The 24,143-nt window shown below is 39.1% G+C and overlaps 1 protein-coding gene across 6 annotated transcripts in view; it reads right to left on the bottom strand.

Moving 5' to 3' along the window:
- PPM1L (protein phosphatase, Mg2+/Mn2+ dependent 1L) overlaps positions 1-24,143 on the bottom strand; it is a 331,904-nt gene that overhangs the window by 206,226 nt on the left and 101,535 nt on the right. Inside the window, exon 1 of one of the 6 annotated variants that reach the window (XM_086392730.1) lies at positions 23,394-23,537. The exons of the other annotated variants lie outside the window; for them this stretch is intronic. The gene's annotated coding sequence lies outside the window, so the exon portion shown is untranslated. Of the gene's footprint in view, positions 1-23,393; positions 23,538-24,143 lie in introns of those variants that run through there. 6 annotated transcript variants of the gene reach the window in all.

The raw sequence follows: 24,143 nt of genomic DNA, 5'->3' as shown, positions 1-24,143 counted from the left end.
TAAAGGCAGAGCCAGGATATTAGAGAGTGCTACCAAAAAGAAGAAGAGGAGATACAGGAAAAGGTTTTCACACCTAAAATGAGGAAACCTGGAGCAGAAAAGAATAAGCAAGCAATATCTCTATGTGTGTATCCAAAAAAAAGTTAAGAGACAAGGAGAAAAGATCCACAGATAAAGATTCATAAATAATCAGTCGGGAAATGTGGGCTGGAGAGTTTAAGCCACAAGGAGGACTTTGTCTTATCACTACAACAGCATTTATTATTTTAGGCTGTAATTATTTGTTTATATGCCTGCCTCTCCCACAAGCCTCTTTAAGAGCAAGGATCATGCCTTCCATTTCTGTATTCACAGGACTGGCACAGAATAGATACTCCACATGGGTTTCCCAGGTGGCACTGGTAGTAAAGAATCCACCTGCCAATGCCGGAGATGTAAGAGGCATGGGTTCGATCCCTGGGCTGCGAAGATCCCCTGGAGGAGTGCGTGGCAACCCATTCCAGTATTCTTGCCAGGAGAATCCCATGGACAGAGTAGCCTAACTACAGTCCATGGGGTCAAAAAGTGTCGGACATGACTAAGCGTGTGAGCATGGCACAAGACACAGAACACGAAAGAACAAACAAATAAACAGAATATAAATGGAGTCGACACAAAAAAGGACTTTTACACATATGAAGTTCAGAAAACAATACGGTCCCAGTTGCGAGACAAGAGATGACCAGTTATTTGCATTATATTTTTAAAGTAGCCACTTAAATTATACTACTCACAGAGTCTCCCCTTGATGATCCAACCAGAAACACAATTTTAGCTGTACATCAAAGTTGCGGTTCTGCTTTGTTTTTCTTTTTTTTTTTAATTCCAAACTTGTGATTTTTCTGAATAATGGCTTAAGACCTAATGATTGTTAAAGCAAAAGATCAAATGTGTTGAATTTAATGAAAAATACATTTAAGAGTTATTATAGTACAAATTTCAGGGCCCACACTGTGAGGATTTTAATTAGAAGAAATCATGACCTTTTGGAAGCAAAATTTCCGTATTTTGTCTGAAACAAAAGGCATTTCTTAAAAAGAAGCATAACATAACATGAAGAACACTGACCTCTTTCTTTTTTTTTCAAGTGGTAAAATTTTCAAAATGCAAAGTTCAGGGTTTGTTTGTTACTTTTGGCAAAAAAAAAAAAAAGACTGGAATTCAGAATCAAAATTCAAAATACACTCTTGGAAAGGAGTTTCAGAAATTTGTTTAAAATTATAGAAAGGAAAAAACTACTGAAAAATCAACTATAAAAATAGTCTAAATAAATCTACTTTTGTCTAAAAGGAAATATATATGGAGGAAGACATCACATGAAGAGGGAAAGGATTAGGAAAAGAAGAAAACCCACATTTCTAACCCTAGTATCCAAGGCTTTCCATGATCAGACTTCCAAGAATGGCTCCAGCCTTACCTTCCACTGTTCGCTACAAATGCTGTATGTGGCACCCAGACAGGTATATCCTAAAAATACCTTTACCTTATACACTTAATGCCTACATAAAAGGACTGGAAAAACACCACTCAGACAAGAGTATAAGATCAGACCCCAGAGATATACTAACTGGCTCTGGCTCCCTCAAATGTGTTCCCCAAACTTCAGGTAAACAAGGGCAACAGGGCAATTCTTCCCCCTGTCTTCATTTTTAAATTAACTGAACCCATAATGAGGGTTAATGTATCTATCTGGTTTACCTGTCTCAGACATTTCTACAGTCTAAAAGACAGATCTCTCCAATCAACTTGGCACTGCCTGCCTAGCATGCCAAGATCACCCGAAAATTCAATAAACCTTACTAGCCGGGTACGCACTAACTTGACACTGTTGTCAGCAACTGATATATGTGGATTGCAATTATAAATAGCTGTATGTGTAGGCTTAGGCAGAGGGGTAAATTAAGGTTTAACATCACATGTTCTCTTCTTTCTGAGAACTATGAAAAGGAGAAGCATTTTGTGGGCATCTGTCAAAAATGAATTAAATTAGAAACAAATCTAGTACAAACTATCTTTAGTTTCACAAATATTAATACTTTGTATTAAAATACTACTAATAACTTGATCATCGTGTATGTACCTTATGAATTATTTTTGACAAAATTTCAATCCAAAATAAGTTATTCTCAACATTCATTCAATATAACCCAAATGTACCCTTTATCACCCAATATTTTCCAGATGTATAAATGATGGTAAGGATGATTTTAAATATTTTAATGATTTTAATATTGTCATACTTATACAGTTGACCAAGATCAAATATAATGATACTAGGATTATTTTCCTTTGCATATTTTCTATTTTTAATTTCACTAGTATGATCTACAGCATGAAAAATTAAATCTAGGTTGATTACTGGGAAAGGTAAAAAGTTCATATTTTGAACTCTATCTGAACCTCAAGATTTAGAAAGATTATGATGGTATATTCCAAGTGTAGGTAGAATAGGTATATTGAATATTCCAAATCTTACAGACCAATAAGAAAGAAAAAAGCACTTCTTCTAAGAAAAAAAAAACTTTTAATTTTGTACTGGGACTTCCCTGGTGGTTCAGATGGTAAAGAATCTGCCTGCAATGCAGGAGACCTGGGTTTGATCCCTTGGCCAGAAAGATCCCCTGAAGAGGGGAAAGGCTACCTACTCCAATATTCTTGCCTGGAGAATTTCATGAACAGAGAAGCCTGGTGGGCCATAGTCCATGGGATCACAAAGAGTCGGACATGACTGAGCAACGAACAGCAACAGCAAAGGCCTAATAACAATGTTGTGATAGTTTCAGGTAAACAGCAAAGGGACTCAGCTATACATATACATGTATCCATTCTCCCCCAAACTCCCCTCTCATCCAGGCTGCTATATAACATTGAGCAGAGTTCCATACGCTATACAGTAGTTCCTAGTTAGTTACCATTTTAAATATAGCAGGATGTACATGTTCATCCCAAACTCCCTAACTATCCCTTCTCCTCATCCTTCCCTGGGGCAACCATGAGTTCATAGAAACAACAAAGTACTTTCTTTGAATGATGCCCCCCCCCCCCCCAGAAAAAAAGATATGTCCATGTCTTAACCCTGAGAACATGTGACTTTTACTTTATAACCAATATGTATGATTAAGATTTTGAGAAGAGGGTGGATCATGAGGGTGGGCACTAAATGCAATCAGAGGGGATTTTCAGAGGAGGTAATATGACCATGGAGGCAGAGACTGGACTGATGTAGCCACAAGCCAGAGAATGCCAGGAGCTTGCTGAAAAGGCAAGTAAAGGATGCAACTCTGGAGTTTTCACAGGGACCACTGCTGTGCCAACACCTTGATTTCAGACCTCTGGCCTCCAAAACAGTGAGAGAATGAATTCCTATTGTTTTAAGTCATCAACTTTATGATAATTTGGGAACAGCAGCCACAGGAAACTAACATAATTGAATTATAGTTGATTCACACTATTGTATTGGCTTCAGATGTGCAGCATATTGATCCAGTTATTTTTTTTCTGCTTATATTCCATTATAGGAATTCAGATCAGATAAGATCAGATCAGTCGCTCAGTCGTGTCCGACTCTTTGCGACCCCATGAATCGCAGCACGCCAGGCCTCCCTGTCCAACACCAACTCCCGGAATTCACTCAGACTCACGTCCATTGAGTCAGTGATGCCATCCAGCCATCTCATCCTCTGTCATCCCCTTCTTCTCTTGCCCCCAATCCCTCCCAGCATCACAGTCTTTTCCAATGAGTCAACTCTTCGAATGAGGTGGCCAAAGTACTGGAGTTTCAGCTTTAGCATCATTCCTTCCAAAGAAATCCCAGGGCTGATCTCCTTCAGAATGGACTGGTTGCATCTCCTTGCAGTCCAAGGGACTCTCAAAAGTCTTCTCCAACACCACAGTTCAAAAGCATCAATTCTTTGGCGCTCAGCCTTCTTCACAGTCCAACTCTCACATCCATACATGACCACAGGAAAAACCATAGCCTTGACTAGACGGACCTTTCTTGGCAAAGTAATGTCTCTGCTTTTGAATATGCTATCTAGGTTGGTTATAACTTTCCTTCCAAGGAGTAAGCGTCTTTTAATTTCATGGCTGCAGTCACCATCTGCAGAATTACATGATATTAAATATAATTTCCTGTGCTATACAGTAAATCCTCGTTGCTTATCTATTTTTATGTATTGTAACTTGCATCTGTTAATTCCATAGTCCTGATTCATCCCTCTCTCCCTCTGCTTTAGTGACCTTTAGTTTGTTTTCTATGTCTGTGAGTCAGTTTCTGTTTTGTACATGGATTCATTAGTAGTATAGTTTAGATCCCACACGTAAATGATATCACATAGTATTTGTCTTTCTCTGTCTGAGTATTAAGCATAATATTCTATATGTCAATAACATGAAGCTTTGATGGGAGAAGAAAAGATGAAAATTTTAGAAAACAGGACTTTGTATGAAGTGGATATCTTGAATAAAGTGCCTAGTAGTACATTAGTTGGAGCCTCCCAGGTGGCTGGTAAAGAATCCACCTACTAATGCAGGAGATGCAGGTGTGATCCCTGGATTAGGAGAGATGCCCTGAAGAAGGAAATGACAACTCACTCCAGTATTCTTGCCTTGGAAATCCCATGGACAGAGAAGCCTGGTAGGCTACAGTCCATGGGATAACAAAAGTCAGATACGACTTAGTGACTAAACCACCACCACAACAAGGACATTAGTTAGCTAGAGGGAAAGATCAGATACTTGGGGAATGGAGAGAGAAGAAGCCAGGAAAGGGGCAGGAAGGTGGGACGGATACCCTGTCATTATTCCTTACAGTGAGCCTTGCTCCATTCAGTTCGATTCAATTGCTCAGTCGTGTCTGACTCTTTGCGACCCCATGGACTGCAGCATGCCAGGCCTCCCTGTCCATCACCAACTCCTTGCTGGAGCCTGTATTTTCTAAGCGAAGACTTAAATTCTATAATAAACCACCTGAAGTACCTAATTATTCACAGAATACAATTGGAGAAGTACAATATTAAAAGCATAGTTGCTGACTGAGAGTCAGCAAAAAGCTGGGATCCTTTCAAATAATTTGTTCAAAGGAGATGAGCTGGGGTTTTTTGCAGTATAAGATAAACGGTCTGATTTTTTGCATTTGGGTCATATGCTTCATTGGATGAACAAGGTCAAGAAAAAATAACCAACCCTCTAAATTCTGAATGAATAGATTACTCATACATAAGGCTTTTATTTGAGGGGGCAGAAATAATAAGACAACAATTGGGGGAAGCTTTCTCACTGGTATCCCTTGTCATTTAACTGTCTACATAATGAATTAACATGCTTCATTAAAATAGAGTAGGCTTTTTAAAATTAAATATCTTCCTTAATTGCTTTGCAGAAGAAGACTACACAAATACTTTTTTTTTTTTTTGTAACAGAAGACTGCACAAGAAAAATCTACTTATCCCATTTGCCCTTGATTGTCCTGGAGGTTCAGATGCCCCAGGCTCTCTAGCTCCTGATGCTGCCATAAATCTTACTTCTCAGAATGGTTTCTTATCAACAGTTTCCTTCTGAGGAGCGATAACAGACAGCATCTTCCTTTATGAAACACTTGTCATGAACATTAGGCTCACAGAGTTTAATACATCCTAACTAATCTTCATTTGCCCCAAAGATTAAAGCTGAATTTCACTTGACGGTTCAGAAAATGACTATCTATAAAACAGACTGTAGGACCTTTTCTTCATCAGAGAGTTCTAATTATCCATCCCTTGAGGGGGGAAGTGACATGATGTCAAAACCAACAATGAACTCATTGCCTTTCTATGAAGAGCAAAACCAGAGCTAATACTTGTCAGAGAACAGAGGTCTTTGCTCAGAAAACACAGGCTCCAGCAAGGCTCACTGTAAGGAATAATGGCAGGGTATCTTGTCCTTGTTGTGGCTGCTGTTCAGTCACTAAGTCGTATCTGACTCTCTTGTTATCCCATGGACTGTATGTAGCCCACCAGGTTCCTCTGTCCAGGGGATTTCCGAGGCAAGAATACTAAAGTGAGTTGCCATTCCCTTCTCCAGGGGCTCGTCCCAACTCAGGGATCAAACCCGCACCTCCTGCATTGCCAGGCAGATTCTGTACCACTGAGCCACCTGGGAAGCCCCAACTAGTGTCCTACTAAGCACTTAATTAAAAATACCCCCTTTATTAAAACTCCTGTTCTCTGAAATTTTGATCTTTTCTTCTCCCATCAAAGCTTCATGTTATCGATCTACAGAATACTATGCTTAATACAGTAAGTTAGACAGAGAAAGACAAATACTATATAATATCATTTACATGTGGGATCTAAACTATACTAAAAATGAATCTATATATAAAACATAAACTGACTCACAGACATAGAAAACAAACTAAAGGTCACTAAAGCGGAGGGAGAGAGGGATGAATCAGGAGTATGGGATTAACAGATGCAAGTTACTATACATAGACTAGATAAGCAAGAAGGATTTAAGTGGCTCAGATGGTAAAAGTATCTGCCTACAACACACGAGACCTGGGTTTGATCCCTTGGTCGGGAATATGTATTCTTGCCTAGAGAATCCCATGAACAGAGGAGTCTGGCGGACTACAGTCTGAGGATTCCAAAAAGGCAGATACGACTGGGCAACTAACACTTTCACAGGGAATTATATTTTATATTGTGCAATGCCTATAACGGAATTTAAGCAGAAAAAAATAACTGAATAGGTATTTTTCAGAAAAAAATAACTGAATACGTCTGAAACCAACACAATAGTGTAAATCAACTATACTTCAATTTAAAAAAAATGTTTCTTAAAAAGTTTCATATTAGATGTTCAACAAATGCTTTTAATATTTTAATAAACCCTTTTATTCAGAGATGAAGTAGGTACCTCTTCCAGGAATATCTAACTTTCTAAAAGGAACAATTTACCTCAACTTGGAAAGTATTGTGCTGAAGCAAATTACCCCTGCCAAGCAGCCATGGAATCTACTGGCAGAGGTAATGTGCCTCTTAAAAAAAAAAAAAAAAAAGGCATCTGAATTGACGATTTTCACATAGTTTGGCCTTGTGCTTGGACACACACCTTAGCTTTTCAAAGAAAAGAAATAGTCCCTGCTTTGATGCCTTTTATAGATGATCAGTTCAGTTCAGTCACTCAGTCACCCTAGATAATAGCCAATCAAAAACACATCTACTTAAGTAAATACAGATTAATCAGAAGCAGGTACTGTCTTCAATTTTTAATCATCTCTGATGGAAGGGGCTACACCTCTGACATTCTAAACAAGATTCCATTATCCCATTCTCCTATTAAAAAAAAAATTCTGCCTTCAAGATCAGGGAAATTTAACATCTCTCAGGTCTTACAGCTGTGCAATATTTCAAATCCTTCATGATGGAAGGAGGAGAATAAAATAATGTGTAGAGGGACATTTACAAGGATGTCTCCTGAGGAGCGGGGACTGAGGAGATATCGAAACCCCTGCAGGAATGATTGGGGAAAGAAACTGCTCTCTGACAAGTATGGGGAAGGACAAAGAGAGAATGACGACCAAAACACAATCTTCCTGAAATCCAAGAGAGGAGAGGACATATGTTTGCGTATGGCTGACTCGCTTTACTGTACAGCAGAAACCGACACAGCAGTGTAAAGCAACTATGCTCCAATTAAAAAATCATAAATAGAATAAAGACAAAGAGCAACCCTCCTTAAAGTGCAGTAAGCTCCCTCCTCCTGTGGATTCAGCAATGAAGACATGACATGGTGTTACAGACTGAGGGCCAGCTAAGCAGTCCTGTTCCCCGAACGGCACAGGGGAAAAAAAATGGAAACTATCCCCAATTTACTGATAGCTCAGTTGGTAAAGAATCTGCCTGCAATGCAGGAGACTCTAGTTCGATTCTTGGGTCGGGAAGATCCACTAGAGAAGGGATAGGCTACCCACCCCTGTATTCTTGGGCTTCCCTTGTGGCTCAGCTGGTAAAGAATCTGCCTGCAATATGGGAGACCTGGGTTCAATTCCTGGGTTGGAAAGATCCCCTGGAGAAGGGAAAGGCTACCCACTCCAGTATTCTGGCCTGGAGAATTCCATGGACTGTATAGTCCATGGGGTCCCAAAGAGTCGGACATGACTGAGTGACTTTCACTTAACCCCAATGCCAGCCCAAGATCTGGGACAAACTAAAATTGCAGGTCTCCTGGACATACCAGAAGCCTCTGCCTACCACTCAAATACTGCTGCTACTGCTAAGTCACTTCAGTCGTGTCCGACTCTGTGCAACCCCATAGACGGCAGCCCACCAGGCTCCCCCGTCCCTGGGATTCTCCAGGCAAGAACACTAGAGTGGGTTGCCATTTCCTTCTCCAATACATGAAAGTGAAAAAATAAAGTGAAGTCGCTCAGTCGTGTCCGACTCTTAGCAACCCCATGGACTGCAGCCTACCAGGCTCCTCCGTCCATGGGATTTTCCAGGCAAGAGTACTGGAGTGGGGTGCCATCGCCTTCTCCGACTCAAATACAGGGTATGCCAAAAACAAGAGAAAGTCTTGAGAACATCCCTACTGGACAGTAAACATGGCTCTGGAAAAGATGAGAGTCTTTCTAGGTGTAGGGCAGCCTAGAGAATTCTAGGGCAGTCCAGGCCAGCCAGGAAATCATAAAATAGTGCATGGAGAAGTGAGGAAGAAAAAATATAGCGTGATCTCAGAAATGTGAGGACTGGAAAACAACACAAACACTGGTGTTTAATACCTGCCCATATAATTGATAAGTCTTGAATCACTAACCTGACATAAAAAACGAAGTCACCAGGCTGGGGAGTGTAAATTTCTCCACTCCCCAGAGGCACTGTCTACTCTATAGCAGTACTGCAGAGAGAAGACAGTAGTTTTGGAATAATGCAATTAATTTGTAAAATTTCTGGGAATGAAACTGAGAGGTCTTCATGGGCAATTTGAAAGGGATCACGAAGGAAGAAGAATCTTGGAGAAGAGCTAGATTTCTAGCTTCTGTAACTGAGTGGATAGTGGTTTCAACAATGGTGGAGAGTGATACAGGAGAAGAATGAATTCAGCAGGAAAGAATAGGAATTTTGTTTTAGATATGTAGGATCTGTGAAGCCTGGGACTATTCCAAGGCAATATCAAGGAGAGAGGTGCCAAGATTAGAAGGCTGCCCACTCAAGACCCCAATCTGAGGATTACAGTCAGAAAACAGAATCAGGGAGTGTGGCTGACATGCCCCAGTGTGTACACCAAAAGGCAGAAACCAAAGACACAACCTGGGGACACCACCAAAAACTTAAGATGCAGACAGAGGAAGAGGAGCCTGTGGGGATATAATGGTTGACATAAAGAGATGTGGGAGAGCACACAAAGCAGTTCCACAAAGAAGAATGAAGAGCTACAAAGTGGAGAAGTTACAATAGCATCAGACACAGCAGACAGCTCTAGAAAAACAGCACCGAGGGGGAAAGACACAATGGATTTGGAAACTGGGTCACTGTTGGCCTGGCAAGAGCAATTTCAGTACTCTGTGACATGCTAGAAGCCTAACTGCAGTGCATTGAAGAGGGAATAAAATGTACAAAACTCCATTTACCCTTAAATTTTTGAAAACATTTACCAAGGCCCCCAAACAGAATTATCTGCGAGGCCTGGCATGCTGCAATTCATGGGGTCGCAAAGAGTCGGCCACGACCGAGCAACTGATCCTATCCTATCCTATGCTCCGCAAATGATTGTCACCTCATTCATTAATTCAAGAAAACATTCAGCAAATATCTACTATGTGTCAGAACCCATACAATGCACCAGGATATACAGATGAATAAAAGATGAGCCCTGCCTTTGACAGTCTACAGTTACAGAGACATACATCCATTATCAACCCACATGACTTAACCAGACTGCTTGAGACTCCACGGCGATACATTGTGCTAATTACAACAGATGCAGGAAGAAAGTACCTGGAGAACACAGCACAAGGGGACACCTCGACAGAAGTTACACACGAACTCAGAATGAAGGAAGGGGAGGGGATGCGGGAGACAGGAAGGGTCAGGTGGGGTTGACAGTGGGAACATTCCAGGCAGAAAGAATCTGGAAAGGACTGAATACTGACTAGTCCACATTTGTGAGAAATTTAGGAGATTTTTAAACCAACCTAAGGGTTTGGGGGTAGGGTTTAGGGGGATGGTGGGTTGTTTGGTTTGTGTGTGTGTTTTGTTTGGTATGCCAGAACTTCACCATTATTTCCAAAGTGGAAACACCAGTGGCAAAGAGAGAACACGTGCTAGGAAAGGTAGAAGAGTTCCTAGGATCAGACCTTTTATAATTGAGATCAAGAACAACATTTATTTGAAGTCTTATTTTGTATTTCATGCAAATTCTGCATTCTCCACTATATGGTGATGGTGGTGGTTTAGTCACTAAGTTGCGTCCAACTCTTGTGACCTCATGGACAGTAGTCTTCCAGGTTCCTCTGTCCATGGAATTATACCAGCAAGAAAACTGGGGTGGGTTGCCATTCCCTTCTCCAGGGGATCTTCCACACCCAGGGATCGTACCCAGGTCTCCTGCCTTGCAGGCAGATTCTTTACCAACTGAGCCACCTGGGAAGCCCCTCTACACTACATACATTGTCTATATTGAGAAATGTTTTAACTTAATATAAAATATTGGTTTTCCTCTAAAATTTTAGGGCTTCCCTGGTGGCTCAGACGGTAAAGCGTCTGCCTGCAATGCGGGAGACCCGGGTTCGACTCCTGGGTCGGGAAGATCCCCTGGAGAAGGAAATGGCAATCCACTCCAACACTCTTGCCTGGAAAATCCCATGGATGGAGGAACCTGATAGGCTACAGTCCATGGGGTCACAAAGAGTTGGACACGACTGAGCGACTTCACTTGGAATTATACCAGCAAGAATACTGGAGTAGGTTGCCATTCCCTTCTCCAGGGGATCTTCCACACCCAGGGATCGTACCCAGGTTTCCTGCCTTGCAGGGAGATTTTTACCAACTGAGCCACCTGGGAAGCCCCTCTATACTATATACATTGTCTATATTGAAAAATGTTTTAACTTAATATAAAATATTGGTTTTCCTCTAAAATTTTTAGGTAAAATTGATATCACAAGCAAATGCACCATATTTACACCCTTCACACACACATCCCTACCCAGCCACCATTTTCAATACACATCATCTTGAATGATCTCATATAATAATTTCAAACATGCCTTCTGATGGTGGGAAGCAAGAGGGAGTTTTAAAGAGGAAAGCACTATGATGTGACTTGGTTTCAGGAATATAATTCTGTATCTTTAATAGAATATGAAACACTTCCTGTAGCTCAGACAATAAAGAATCTACCCGCAATGTGGGAGACCTGGGTTTGATCCCTGGGTCAGGAATATCCCCTGGAGAAGGGAATGGCAACCCACTCTAACATTCTTGCCTGGAGAATCCCATGGACAGAGGAGCCTGGTGGGCTACAATCCATGGGATCGCAGAGAGTCGGACATGACTGAGCAACTGACACTTACTTACTTACTTATCTGATAAGGAGTTTTAAACTTTGCTTAAAAGCAACATTACATTAGCTTCAGGGTGAGTTGTTAGTATATTTATTCCTCCCTTCCCACTAATTTTTTAAATTAGTTTATTTATTTTAATTGGAGGCTAATTTACTTTACAATGAATCAGCCATGGGTATACATGTGTCCCCCAACCTGAACCCCCCTCCCACCTCCCTCCCCATCCCATCTCTCAGGGTTGTCCCAGTGCACCAGCTTTGAGTGCCCTGTTTCATGCATCAAACTTGGATTGATGATCTATTTCACATATGACAATATACATGTTTCAATGCTATTCTCTCAAATCATCCCACCCTCACCTTCTCCCACAGAGTCCGGAAGTCTGTTCTTTATATCTGCATCTCTTTTGCGGTTTTGCACATAGGGTCATCGTTACCATCTTTCTAAATTCCATATATATGCGTTAACATACAGTATTGGGTGTTTTTCTTTCTGACTTACTTCACTTTGTATAATAGGCTCCAGTTTCATCCACCTCATTATAACTGATTCAAATAATGTTTTTGATCTCTTATACTAACCTTGTTATAAGCCTGTTGTTGTAAACCACCTCAAATCTATTTTGAAGTAAACCAGACAAAATTAGCAAAACAAAGAAAATAAGTCATATGAGATTGGCAAATAATATCATGATGTTCTAGAATTAGATACTAGTGATGGCTGCACTGATTTGTAGATACACTAAAAACACTAAATCATACATTTTAAAAGGATAAATTTTATAGTATGTGAATTATACAATTATATGCCAATAAAGAAATCTTTTTAAAAAAAGAGCATAGCATAAGCACTGTGCAATTGTTAATGTCAAATATATTTTATAACTAACCATCCAATTTCACTGATAACCCACCTACAGTTACACGGTAGTTTTCAGTTATTCAGCTATGCTATGTAACAACAGGAGGTTGTACTTTTAAAAGCTTATCTTAATGTCATAATCATTTTTTAAAATACCTGAATGATATGAACTTTTAAAGGAACACAATGAGTTATAAAGTCATCTAATGCATGACTGTAAATCTGCAAAGACAGTGAGTAATATGAAACAAATATAAAGTATCTTCAGAGGTTTCCCAAGACAAAAAGGCCAATTTTTATAAAACAGAAGTTTGTCTTAAAGCAAAATAACGACAAAGAAAGAGACAAAAAAAACCCATGGAAAATTTATATTCTATTAATGAGGTATAACTTCACCATATGTCCACCAACTGTTCACAAACTACCTAATTAAAGCCATGGATGAACAAAGTTCCAGACAAAAAGACTTGAAATATGAAAAGTCTTTTTATTGTGGTTCATTATTTTAGTTTAAAGACTTTAGAACTTTTAAAATAATATCTGCGTTTTCATCTTCAAGGAGAAACTTGCTTTCCACTTTCTTTATGGGAAGATAATCTAATCAAATGCTATTCCATTTGTAAGACTTTCAAGTCGCATTTATAAATAAATGGGCCTTTATAAAAAGAAATTGGTGTTTCTGATTTTAATGCTTATTTTTTTATTTTTACAAGAAGTAAGTATTATCTCCCTCTTGTAGGTGGAAAAACTGAGAGGCTTCATCTACATCTTAATTTCTTGACACCTCTACTTTCTATTTAGGTTTTTTTTTAAGAGGCTAATAGTTGGATGATTCCATCTCAGATGTATCTCCTTCTCAGAAAGAAAACTAACTAGAAGTCTAACTGCATCTGAGACAGTTAAAATTTAACCTAAAATTTGCATTCGAGTTCAACAAATGGTACTGGTACAACTGGACACACTTTTTACAAAAATTAACTCAAATGGGTAACAGATTTAACAAATACAATGAGTAAGTTCTGAGGATCTAGGGCACAGCATGGTGACCGCAGTTACCAATGTTATATTACCTGAAAGTTGCTGAGAGTGGATCTTGAATGTGATTGCTACAAAGAAAAATTATAATTATGTGAGGTGATAGAAGTGTTAACTAACCTTATTGGGGTAATCATTTCACAATACATATGTATATCAAATCATCATGGACACCTTCAACTTACACAATGTTATATGTCAATTATATCTCAATACAGCTGGAAAAAAAATTTTTAAGTGTTAGAAATATTTACACCATACCCAAATTTAATTGAAAATGAACTACAGACCTAAATATAAATGTAAGCATTAAAAATATAAAACTCTTAAAACATTGGAGGAAATTTGTGACACTGGATCAAGCAATGGATTCTTAGATTCAACAAAAGTACCCATAAGACAAATATATATATTCCCCAATGGACTTCAATGAAATTAAAAACTTTTGTCCTACAAACAATATCATCAAGAAAGTGAAAACAGGGAGCTGCTGGAAGATGGCAGAGGAATAGGACGGGGAGACCACGTTCTCCCCCACAAATTCATCGAAAGAACATTTGAACACTGATTAAATTCCACAGAACAACTTCTGAATGTTGCCAGATGACATCAGTCACCCAGAAAAGCAGCCCATTGTCATCGAAAGGAGGTAGGAAAAAATATAAAAGATAAAAAGAGAGGCAAAACAGGTAGGGATGGAGATCCGACCCGAGAAGGGAGTCTTAAAAAAGAGAAAAGTTTCCAAATACCAGAAAACACTCTCACTGGCAAATCTGTGGTGAACCTTGGAAGCTCAGAGGGCAACAAAACGGGGAGGTAAAATAAATAAATAATTAAAACCCATACATTACGTGCCTAATGGCAACTTCCAGCAGAAAAGCAGCCTAGACACTCACATCCCCCGCTAGCAAGCAGGGGCTGGACAGGGAGGTGCAGGCTGCATTGATTAGAATAAGGACCCAGCCGGAATGCCCTGAGGGCAATCTGAGGGAACTAACTTGAGATAGCAAACCAGACTGTGGGATAGCTATCCCACGAAAAGCCCTAACCTAAGACACCACCAAAGCCTTTGACTGTGTGGATCACAATAAACTGTGGAAAATTCTGAAAGAGATGGGAATACCAGACCACCTCACCTGCCTCTTGAGAAACCTATATGCAGGTCAGGAAGCAACAGTTAGAACTGGACATGGAACAACAGACTGGTTCCAAATACGAAAAGGAGTACGTCACGGCTATATATTGTCACCCTGCTTATTTAACTTATATGCAGAGTACATCATGAGAAACATTGTGCTGGAAGAAGAACAAGCTGGAAACAAGATTGCCGGGAGAAATACCAATAACCTCAGATATGCAGATGACACCACCCTTATGGCAGAAAGTGAAGAACTAAAGAGCCTTGTGATGAAAATGAAAGAGGAGAGTGAAAAAGTTGGCTTAAAGCTCAACTCAACATTCAGAAAACTAAAATCATGGCATCTGGTCCCATTATTTCATGGGAAATAGATGGGGAAACAGTGGAAACAGTGTCAGACTTTATTTTTGGGGCTCCAAAATCACTGCAGATGGTGATTGCAGCCATGAAATTAAAAGATGCTTCCTCCTTGGAAGGAAAGTCATGACCAACCTAGATAGCATATTCTAAAGCAGAGATATTACTTTGCTAACAAAGGTCTGTCTAATCAAGGCTATGGTTTTTCCAGTGGTCATGTATGGATGTGAGAGTTGGACTATAAAGAAAGCTGAGCATCGAAGAATTGAGGCTTTTGAACTGTGGTATTGGAAAAGACTCTTGAGAGTCCCTTGGACTGCAAGGAGATCCAACCAGTCCATTCTGAAGGAGATCAGTCCTGGGTGTTCATTAGAAGGACTGATGCTGAAGCTGAAACTCCAATACTTTGGCCACCTCATACAAAGAGTTGACTCACTGGAAAAGACCCTGGGAGGGATTGGGGGCAGGATGAGAAAGGGACGACAGAGAATAAGATGGCTGGATGGCATCACTGACTCGATGGACATGAGTTTGAGTGAACTCCGGGAGTTGGTGATGGACAGGGAGGACTGGCATGCTGTGATTCATGGGGTTGCAAAGAGTCGGACATGACTGAGCGACTGAACTGAGCTGAACAGGAGAAAAACTATTAAAAATTCCAACATATGGAGGCTGAACAACACACTCCTGAATAACCAACAAATCACAGAAGAAATCAAAATATGCATAGAAACAAATGAAAATGAAAACATAACAACCCAAAACCTGTGGGACACTGTAAAAGCAGTGCTAAGGGGAAGGTTCATAGCAATATAGGCATACCTCAAAAAACAAGAAAAATGTCAAATAAATAACCTAACTCTATACCTAAAGCAACTAGAAAAGAAAGAAATGAAGAACCCCAGGGTTAGTAGAAGGAAAGAAATCTTAAAAATTAGGGCAGAAATAAATGCAAAAGAAACAAAAGACCACCGCAAAAATCAACAAAGCCAAAAGCTGGTTCTTTGAGAAGATAAAATTGACAAACCATTAGCCAGACTCATCAAGAAACAAAGGGAGAAAAATCAAATCAATAAAACTAGAAATGAAAATGGAGAGATCACAACAGACAACACAGAAATACAAAGGATCACAAGAGACTACTATCAGCAACTATATGCCAATAAAATGGACAACTTGGAAGAAATAGACAAATTCTTAGAAAAGTACAACTTTCCAAAACTGAACCAAAAAGAAATAGAAAATCTTAACAGACCCATCACAAGCACAGAAATTGAAAGTGTAATCAGAAATCTTCCAGCAAACAAAAGCCCAGGACCAGACAGCTTCACAGCTGAATTCTACCAAAAATTTAGAGAAGAGCTAACACCTATCCTACTCAAACTCTTCCAGAAAATTGCAGAAGGTAAACTTCCAAACTCATTCTATGAGGCCACCATCACCCTAATACCAAAACCAGACGAAGATGCCACAAAAAAAGAAAACTACAGGCCAGTATCACTGATGAACATAGATGCAAAAATCCTTAACAAAATTCTAGCAAACAGAATCCAACAACATATTGAAAAGATCATACATCATGATCAAGTGGGCTTTATCCCAGGGATGCAAGGATTCTTCAATATCTGCCAGTCAATAAGTGTAATACACCACATTAACAAATTGAAAAATAAAAACCATATGATTATCTCAATAGATGCAGAGAAAGCCTTTGACAAAATTCAACATCCATTTATGATAAAAAAAAAAAAACCCTCCAGAAAGCAGGAATAGAAGCAACATACCTCAACATAATAAAAGCTATATATGACAAACCCACAGCAAACATTATCCTCAATGGTGAAAAATTGAAAGCATTTCCCCTAAAGTCAGGAACAAGACAAGGGTGCCCACTCTCACCACTACTATTCAACATAGTTTTGGAAGTTTTGGCCATAGCAATCAGAGCAGAAAAAGAAATAAAAGGAATCCAAATTGGAAAAGAAGAAGTAAAATTCTCACTGTTTGCAGATGACATGATCCTCTACATAGAAAACCCTAAAGACTCCACCAGAAAATTACTAGAGCTAATCAATGAATATAGTAAAGTTGCAGGATATAAAATCAACACACAGAAATCCCTTGCATTCCTATACACTAACAATGAGAAAGCAGAAAGAGAAATTAAGGAAACAATTCTATTCACCATTGCAACGAAAAGAATAAAATACTTAGGAATATATCTACCTAAAGAAACAAAAAGACCTATATATAGAAAACTATAAAACACTGGTGAAAGAAATCAAAGAGGACACAAATAGATGGAGAAATATACCGTGTTCATGGATCGGAAGAATCAATACAGTGAAAGTGAGTATACTACTCAAAGCAATCTATAGATTCAATGCAATCCCTATCAAGCTACCAACAGTATTTTTCAGAGAACTAGAACAAATAATTTCACAATTTGTATGGAAATACAAAAAACCTCGAATAGCCAAAGCAATCTTGAGAAAGAAGAAGGGAACTAGAGGAACCTGCCTGACTTCAGGCTCTACTACAAAGCCACAGTCATCAAGACAGTATGGTACTGGCACAAAGACAGAAATATAGATCAATGGAACAAAATAGAAAGCCCAGAGATAAATCCAAGCATCTATGGACACCTCATCTTTGACAAAGGAGGCAAGAATATACAATGGAGAAAAGACAATCTCTTTAACAAGTGGTGCTGGGAAAACTGGTCAACCACTTGTAAAAGAATGAAACTAGAACACTTTCTAACACGATACACAAAAATAAACTCAAAATGGATTAAAGATCTAAATCTAAGACCAGAAACTATAAAACTCCTAGAGGAAAACATAGGCAAAACACTCTCTGACATAAACCACAGCAGGATCCTCTATGACCCACCTCCCAGAATATTGGAAATAAATGCAAAAATAAACAAATGGGACCTAATTAAAATCTTTTGCACAACAAAGGAAACTATAAGCAAGGTGAAAAGACAGCCTTCAGAATGGGAGAAAATAATAGCAAAATGAAGCAAATGACAAAGGATTAATCTCAAAAATATACAAGCAACTCCTGCAGCTCAATTCCAGAAAAATAAACGACCCAATCAAAAAATGGGCCAAAGAACTAAACAGACAGTTCTCCAAAGAAGACATACAGATGGCTAACAAACACATGAAAAGATGCTCAACATCACTCATTATCAGAGAAATGCGGATCAAAACACAATGAGGTACCATTTCACGCCAGTCAGAATGGCTGCGATCCAAAAGTCTACAAGCAATAAATGCTGGAGAGGGTGTGGAGAAAAGGGAACCCTCTTACACTGTTGGTAGGAATGCAAACTAGTACAGCCACTATGGAGAACAGTGTGGAAATTCCTTAAAAAACTGGAAATAGAACTGCCATATGACCCAGCAATCCCACTGCTGGGCATACACACTGAGGAAACCAGAAGGGAAAGAGACACGTGTACCCCAATGTTCATCGCAGCACTGTTTATAAATGCCAGGACATGGAAGCAACCTAGATGCCCATCAGCAGATGAATGGATAAGAAAGCTGTGGTACATATACATAATGGAGTATTACTCAGACATTAAAAATAATGCATTTGAATCAGTTCTAATGAGGTGGATGAAACCAGAGCCTATTATACAGAGTGAAGTAAGCCAGAAAGAAAACAGTAATACAGCATACTAGCGCATATATATGGAATTTAGAAAGATGATAACAGTAACCCTGTGTGCGAGACAGCAAAAGAGACACAGATGTAAAGAACAGTCTTTTGGACTTTGTGGAAAAGAGCAAGGTGTGATGATTTGGGAGAATGGCATTGAAACATGTATATTATCATATGTGAAATGAATCACCAGTCCAGGTTCAATGCATGATACAGGATGCTTGGGGCAGGTGCACTGGGATGACCCAGAGGGATGGGATTGGGAGGGAGGTGGGAGGGGGGTTCAGGATGGGAAACACATGTACACCTGTGGAGGATTCATGTCAATGTATGGCAAACCAATACAATATTATAAAGTAATTAGCCTCCAATTAAAATAAATAAATTTATATTTTAAAAAATGAAAGTGAAAATAAAGCCCAAAGAATAGTAAAAAATATTGCAAATCATATATGTGATAAGATAATTATACCCAGAATATATAAAGAACACTTACAACTCAGCAATGAAAGGATAAATCAATTTAAAAATGGGCAAAGAAACTAAACAGACATTTCACCAAAGAAGATATACCATCTTTTCTTCATGTGCTTACTGTAGATGTACACCATCTTCTCTTCACGTGCTTATTGTAGATGTGCATGCACACACACACACAGACAAACACACACACACACACACACACACACACAGAGATGGGGGGCATGGATAGGGAGAGAAGGAGTCTCACTAAGGAAACATTAATCAAAATCTCAATAAGAGATCACTACCTGACATTACTTTTCTCATAGGAATGTAAAGTGCTCGAGCCTCCCTGGAAAAAGAGCATGGCAGTTTGCTGTAAAACTAAATATATACTTCTTACACAACAAAGCAATACACTCTTGAACATTTATCCTGCTGCTAAGTCACTTCAGTCGTGTCCGGCTCTGTGAGACCCCATAGACGGCAGCCCACCAGGCTCCCCCGTCCCTGGGATTCTCCAGGCAAGAACACTGGAGTGGGTTGCCATTTCCTTCTCCAATGCATGAAAGTGAAAAGTGAAAGTGAAGTCGCTCAGTCGTGTCCGACTCCTAGCGACCCCCTGGACTGCAGCCCACCAGGCTCCTCCGTCCATGGGATTTTCCAGGCAAGAGTTCTGGAGTGGGGTGCCACTGCCTTCTCTGAACATTTATCCTACAGAAAAGAAAACTTATATTCATAAATGTTCATAGCAGCTTTACTTGTACTAGCTGAAAACTGAAAACAATACAAATGTCCCTCCAAAGGGTGATTGGTTAAATGAAGTGTAGTATATTCACATCATGGAATACTACTCAGCAATAAAAAAGAATGAACTATGGATATGCATAACTTGAATGTACCTCAAGGGAATTGTACCGAGAGAAAAATTCAATCTCAAAACCTTATGTGTATAATTATCACAATAAAAATGTCAATTAACAAAAAATTAATGCATACCATATTTATGTATTTTCATAAACTGTGTGAGGAGGGACGCTATCTAGAGCCTAGAGGATTAGCTGTTTTTTGTCCTCTCTATGGTACATGACTAAGACTTAAACAGTGGTTCTGAGGCCTGGACTGCTTATCAGGAAAAAAAAACAGATAACACACTGTATGGTCCCATTTATATAATATTCTTGAAATGGCAAAGATTGAGAACTGACTGGTGGTTGCCAGAACTAGGGGGAAAGAAAAGAAAGAAGTAACTGCTAAAAAGGGTAACACAAAGGAGTCTTGTGTTGATGGTAGTGTCCTGACAGTGGTGTAATCACATCAATCTATACATGTGATAAAACTGCACAGAATTACACATGCATATACACACTCACTCACTTACAAATGAGGACATACAAAGCTAATGAAATCTGCATAAGCCTTGTGGACTCCATTAAAGTCAATTTCCTCATTGTGATAGTATACTCTAGCTATTCAAGATCTTACTTTTGGGAGAAAATGGGTGAAGAGTATATGGGGTATCTCTGTATTGTTTCATACAACTGCCTGTGAATCTACAATTATCTCAAAATAAAAATCTTTTTAAAAATTCAGTTGAAAACCTAAATGGATGATGAAAAATAGAAAAAATCCATACGTTTTTGCAACAGCACATCTTATTACATGAAATAATATTTTAGATATGTGATCATTTTCATATATTTGTTGTGGCAATATAAGCACTGTGATATGGTATATATTTTACTGACCCTTGGAATTCTAGAGGTAATGACCTGTACAAGTATCTGTGACTGCAAAACAGAAAGTAGCTCCAAGTGTGTGTCAGTGGAGTCTGTGAGGGCATGCTCTGTTGAGATCATATCCCAAATTCTAAGACTTCACTACTATAAAACGAAATAAAGATAACAGACTGAATGATTATAGATAAAATCTTAACCTCTTTAATTGGAAGGTTAAAATGCTTTATAGTAGATTTAAAACTAAGGGTAAAATATTCTATATTTATATCAGTGAAATTAAAACACATTTATCGAATATTTAAGATGACTATATGTCCATGAGAAAAATATCACAATTGGTCTCATTTCCATGGTGACACTGGCCTAAGATACAGGAACATACTGAGGGCCTTGGCAGAGGTTGTTGGCTATCCATCAAAATCTTATCTTCCCTCTTCTACAGTAATGGCTATGCAGGCAGGAGACTACATTTCCCAGCTTCCACTGCAGCCAGGCATAACTATGGGACTAAGTTCTGGCCAATAGGATGGAAGTGCATTATGTGGTAGTTTCCTGGCACCTCCCTTAAAAGACAACTCTGATTCCTAAGGGTTTTTGTTTTTTCTTTCTTCTAGCTCAAGATCCTAGCCTTTGAACACATCCACACCATACAGGGTAATAGAAAAGGAAATAAAGTATGTGGAAAAGAGTCACACAGCTAAAAACCAAAATTAATGTAATTAAATTGCTGCGGCTGCTAAGTCGCTTCAGTCGTGTCCAACTCTGTGCGACCCCATAGAGGGCAGCCCATGAGGCTCCGCCGTCCCTGGGATCCTCCAGGCAAGAACACTGGAGTGGGTTGCCATTTCCTTCTCCAATGCATGAAAGTGAAAAGTGAAAGTGAAGTCACTCAGTCGTGTCCAACACCTAGCAACCCCATGGACTGCAGCCCACCAGGCTCCTCTGTCCATGGGGTTCGCCAGGCAAGAGTACTGGAGTGGGTTGCCATTGCCGTCTCCATTAAATTAAACCTATCCAAATCCCACCAACCACAATATGAACAGCTACAATTCTACTGAGTGTCCTAACCAAGTGTGAATGAGTGAAAGTTGCTCAGTCATGACTGACTCTTTGTGACCCCATGAACTATACAGTCCATGGAATTCTCCAGGCCAGAACACTGGAGTGAGCAGCTGTTCCCTTCTCCAGGGGATTGAACCCAGGTAGGTCTCCCACATTGCAGGTGGATTCTTTACCAGATGAGCTACCAGGGAAGCCTAGTCCTAACCTAACATTGTGCTAAATTATCCATTTTTATCTCCATAATAGCCCTACAAAGTAAGTAAGTATTATTCCCCATTTTAAAGATGAAGAAGCTGAGGCTCAGAGATGACAAAGGCTTGGAATCTGGGGAGACATAAACTTTAATTCTGTTTTTACCCAGAGACTCTCTCTAGTTAGTCTGTATCCCAATAGGTCAAACAACATGTAGTAATAGTAATACACTCAGGTCACCTAGGGAGTGAGTGGTAGAATGGGGATGTAAAACTAGATTTTTCTGACTCCAAAGCCTGCACTATGATCTACTTGTACCCACATCACAACACCTGCTGCTAATATGGACGGTGTCCTTTAGAACTTAATTTTAGATGTTTAAAAGTCTAACTTCCATCAATGGCTCACACTTCAAAAAAATTCCATTTTTGTAACTTGTGAGATATGAAATAGGAGGCCCAGGAATAAAAAAAAAAAAAAAACTCTTTAAAGAATTGCTACCTAATATTTGGAGGAAGTCTTTTTATAACTTTTTAAGTATAGTGAAAGCCAAAAACTACTCTAGAAAAAGAAAATTAGAGTGCAGAGGGATCTAAATATTCTTGGCTCTGGGTTATATGCCTTTTGAGTCTGAAAGATCCAGACAAATATTTAAGCAGAAAAGAAAAAAAAAACATATACTTTTACTTAAATGGTGAGAAAGAACTAGGCCACATTTCATTTTCATGTCCTGAAATGCTTAATTTAGAATTGGATTTTAAAAACAATCCTCCACAGGCCAGGTCTGCCCCTTCCAGTTGGCACCTGGACATCAAACTCATGACAATCTAGAACAACTGAAAATAGCTCTGGGTATTCAAACTATCATGCAGAAAGGAAGGTCAAATTTGAATTAATGTATTTTAAAAGCCTGAAAAGAGTTTATACAAGCCTTAAATGAGAACAGGAAAAATAAAGAGAAGAATGACAATTAAGCAGTCAACCCAACCTACATCCCCATCAGCAGTGAAGCCAGACCCTGCTCACATTTTCACCACTGTCTGCATCAGAAGGTACCACAGTTCACAGCTGTGTGCTGCTGCTCTAACTACAAAGCTGTTTCTTGCATTTTCTACTTATTCCTGTCCAACAAGTTTCACTATTTATTTATCTTCTACCGAATAAAGTCCAAATTCCTTTGTCTGGAATTCAAACACTTTCTGATTTGAATTCAAACCTACCTTTCCAACTTTATTTCCCATTATTCTTCATTACTCCCCTATTAGATCCAAACAAGTCTACTCACTGTTGAAAAGGCAGGCACATTCCAGTCCAGCCACCTTTAGTAATGCCATCATCCCTCCTACCCTTGTTCTCCTGGCTGAATCCTTCCTATTTCCAAGGATCAACTCAAGGCCCAGCTCGTGTATGAGTCGTCACCAGCCACACCAGGATGCATAAAAAGTCTCTCTCCCTTTGAAGTCCTGAATTAGGTTATGTAATATTCAAAACCACTCATTTGGGGCTCAATATAAATTCTCTCATACTAATATTTCTTCATCTTATTTCTATGTCTTAAGTCCTCAAATAAATCTTAAGTTCCCCGAGGGAACAGATTTCAGTCTTCTTTATCACTATATTTTATATTACCTCTAACCAGTAACAAATTAATATTACATGAGCTTCAGCTAATAGGATTTTAAAGCATTCATGCCAGGATGCTTAAGCAAGTTACTATTTGTAAGCCAAACAGGGGAGTATATATCATCAGAAAATTTCATTATTTCATTGTTTTCACATGTCATAATATAGGACAACAATTTCTTTAAATAAAACTATAGAAGTCCCAATGTGTTCTCAAGCCAGGAAAGGATAACTACTAAAGACAAAACAATTTCCACCTGCTGAAAAAAGCAGCAATAAGTTTAATCACAGCAAGTAGTTTCTCTGCTTGACTCCACATAAAATATGACTGTGCTGCACCCTGCAGTCTATGGAAAAAAGGGATTATAAGAAAGCCTATTCAAAGATTAATCAATGTTTGGGCAGGAAATAA

This window comes from Bos grunniens, chromosome 1 (genome assembly GCF_055505025.1).
Source record: "Bos grunniens cultivar Pamir isolate PY7600 chromosome 1, Bosgru_T2T1.0, whole genome shotgun sequence".
Classification (NCBI taxonomy): domain Eukaryota; kingdom Metazoa; phylum Chordata; class Mammalia; order Artiodactyla; family Bovidae; genus Bos; species Bos grunniens.
Note: the sequence above shows the minus strand (reverse complement) of the source record. Positions and strands in the feature narration are given on the sequence as shown.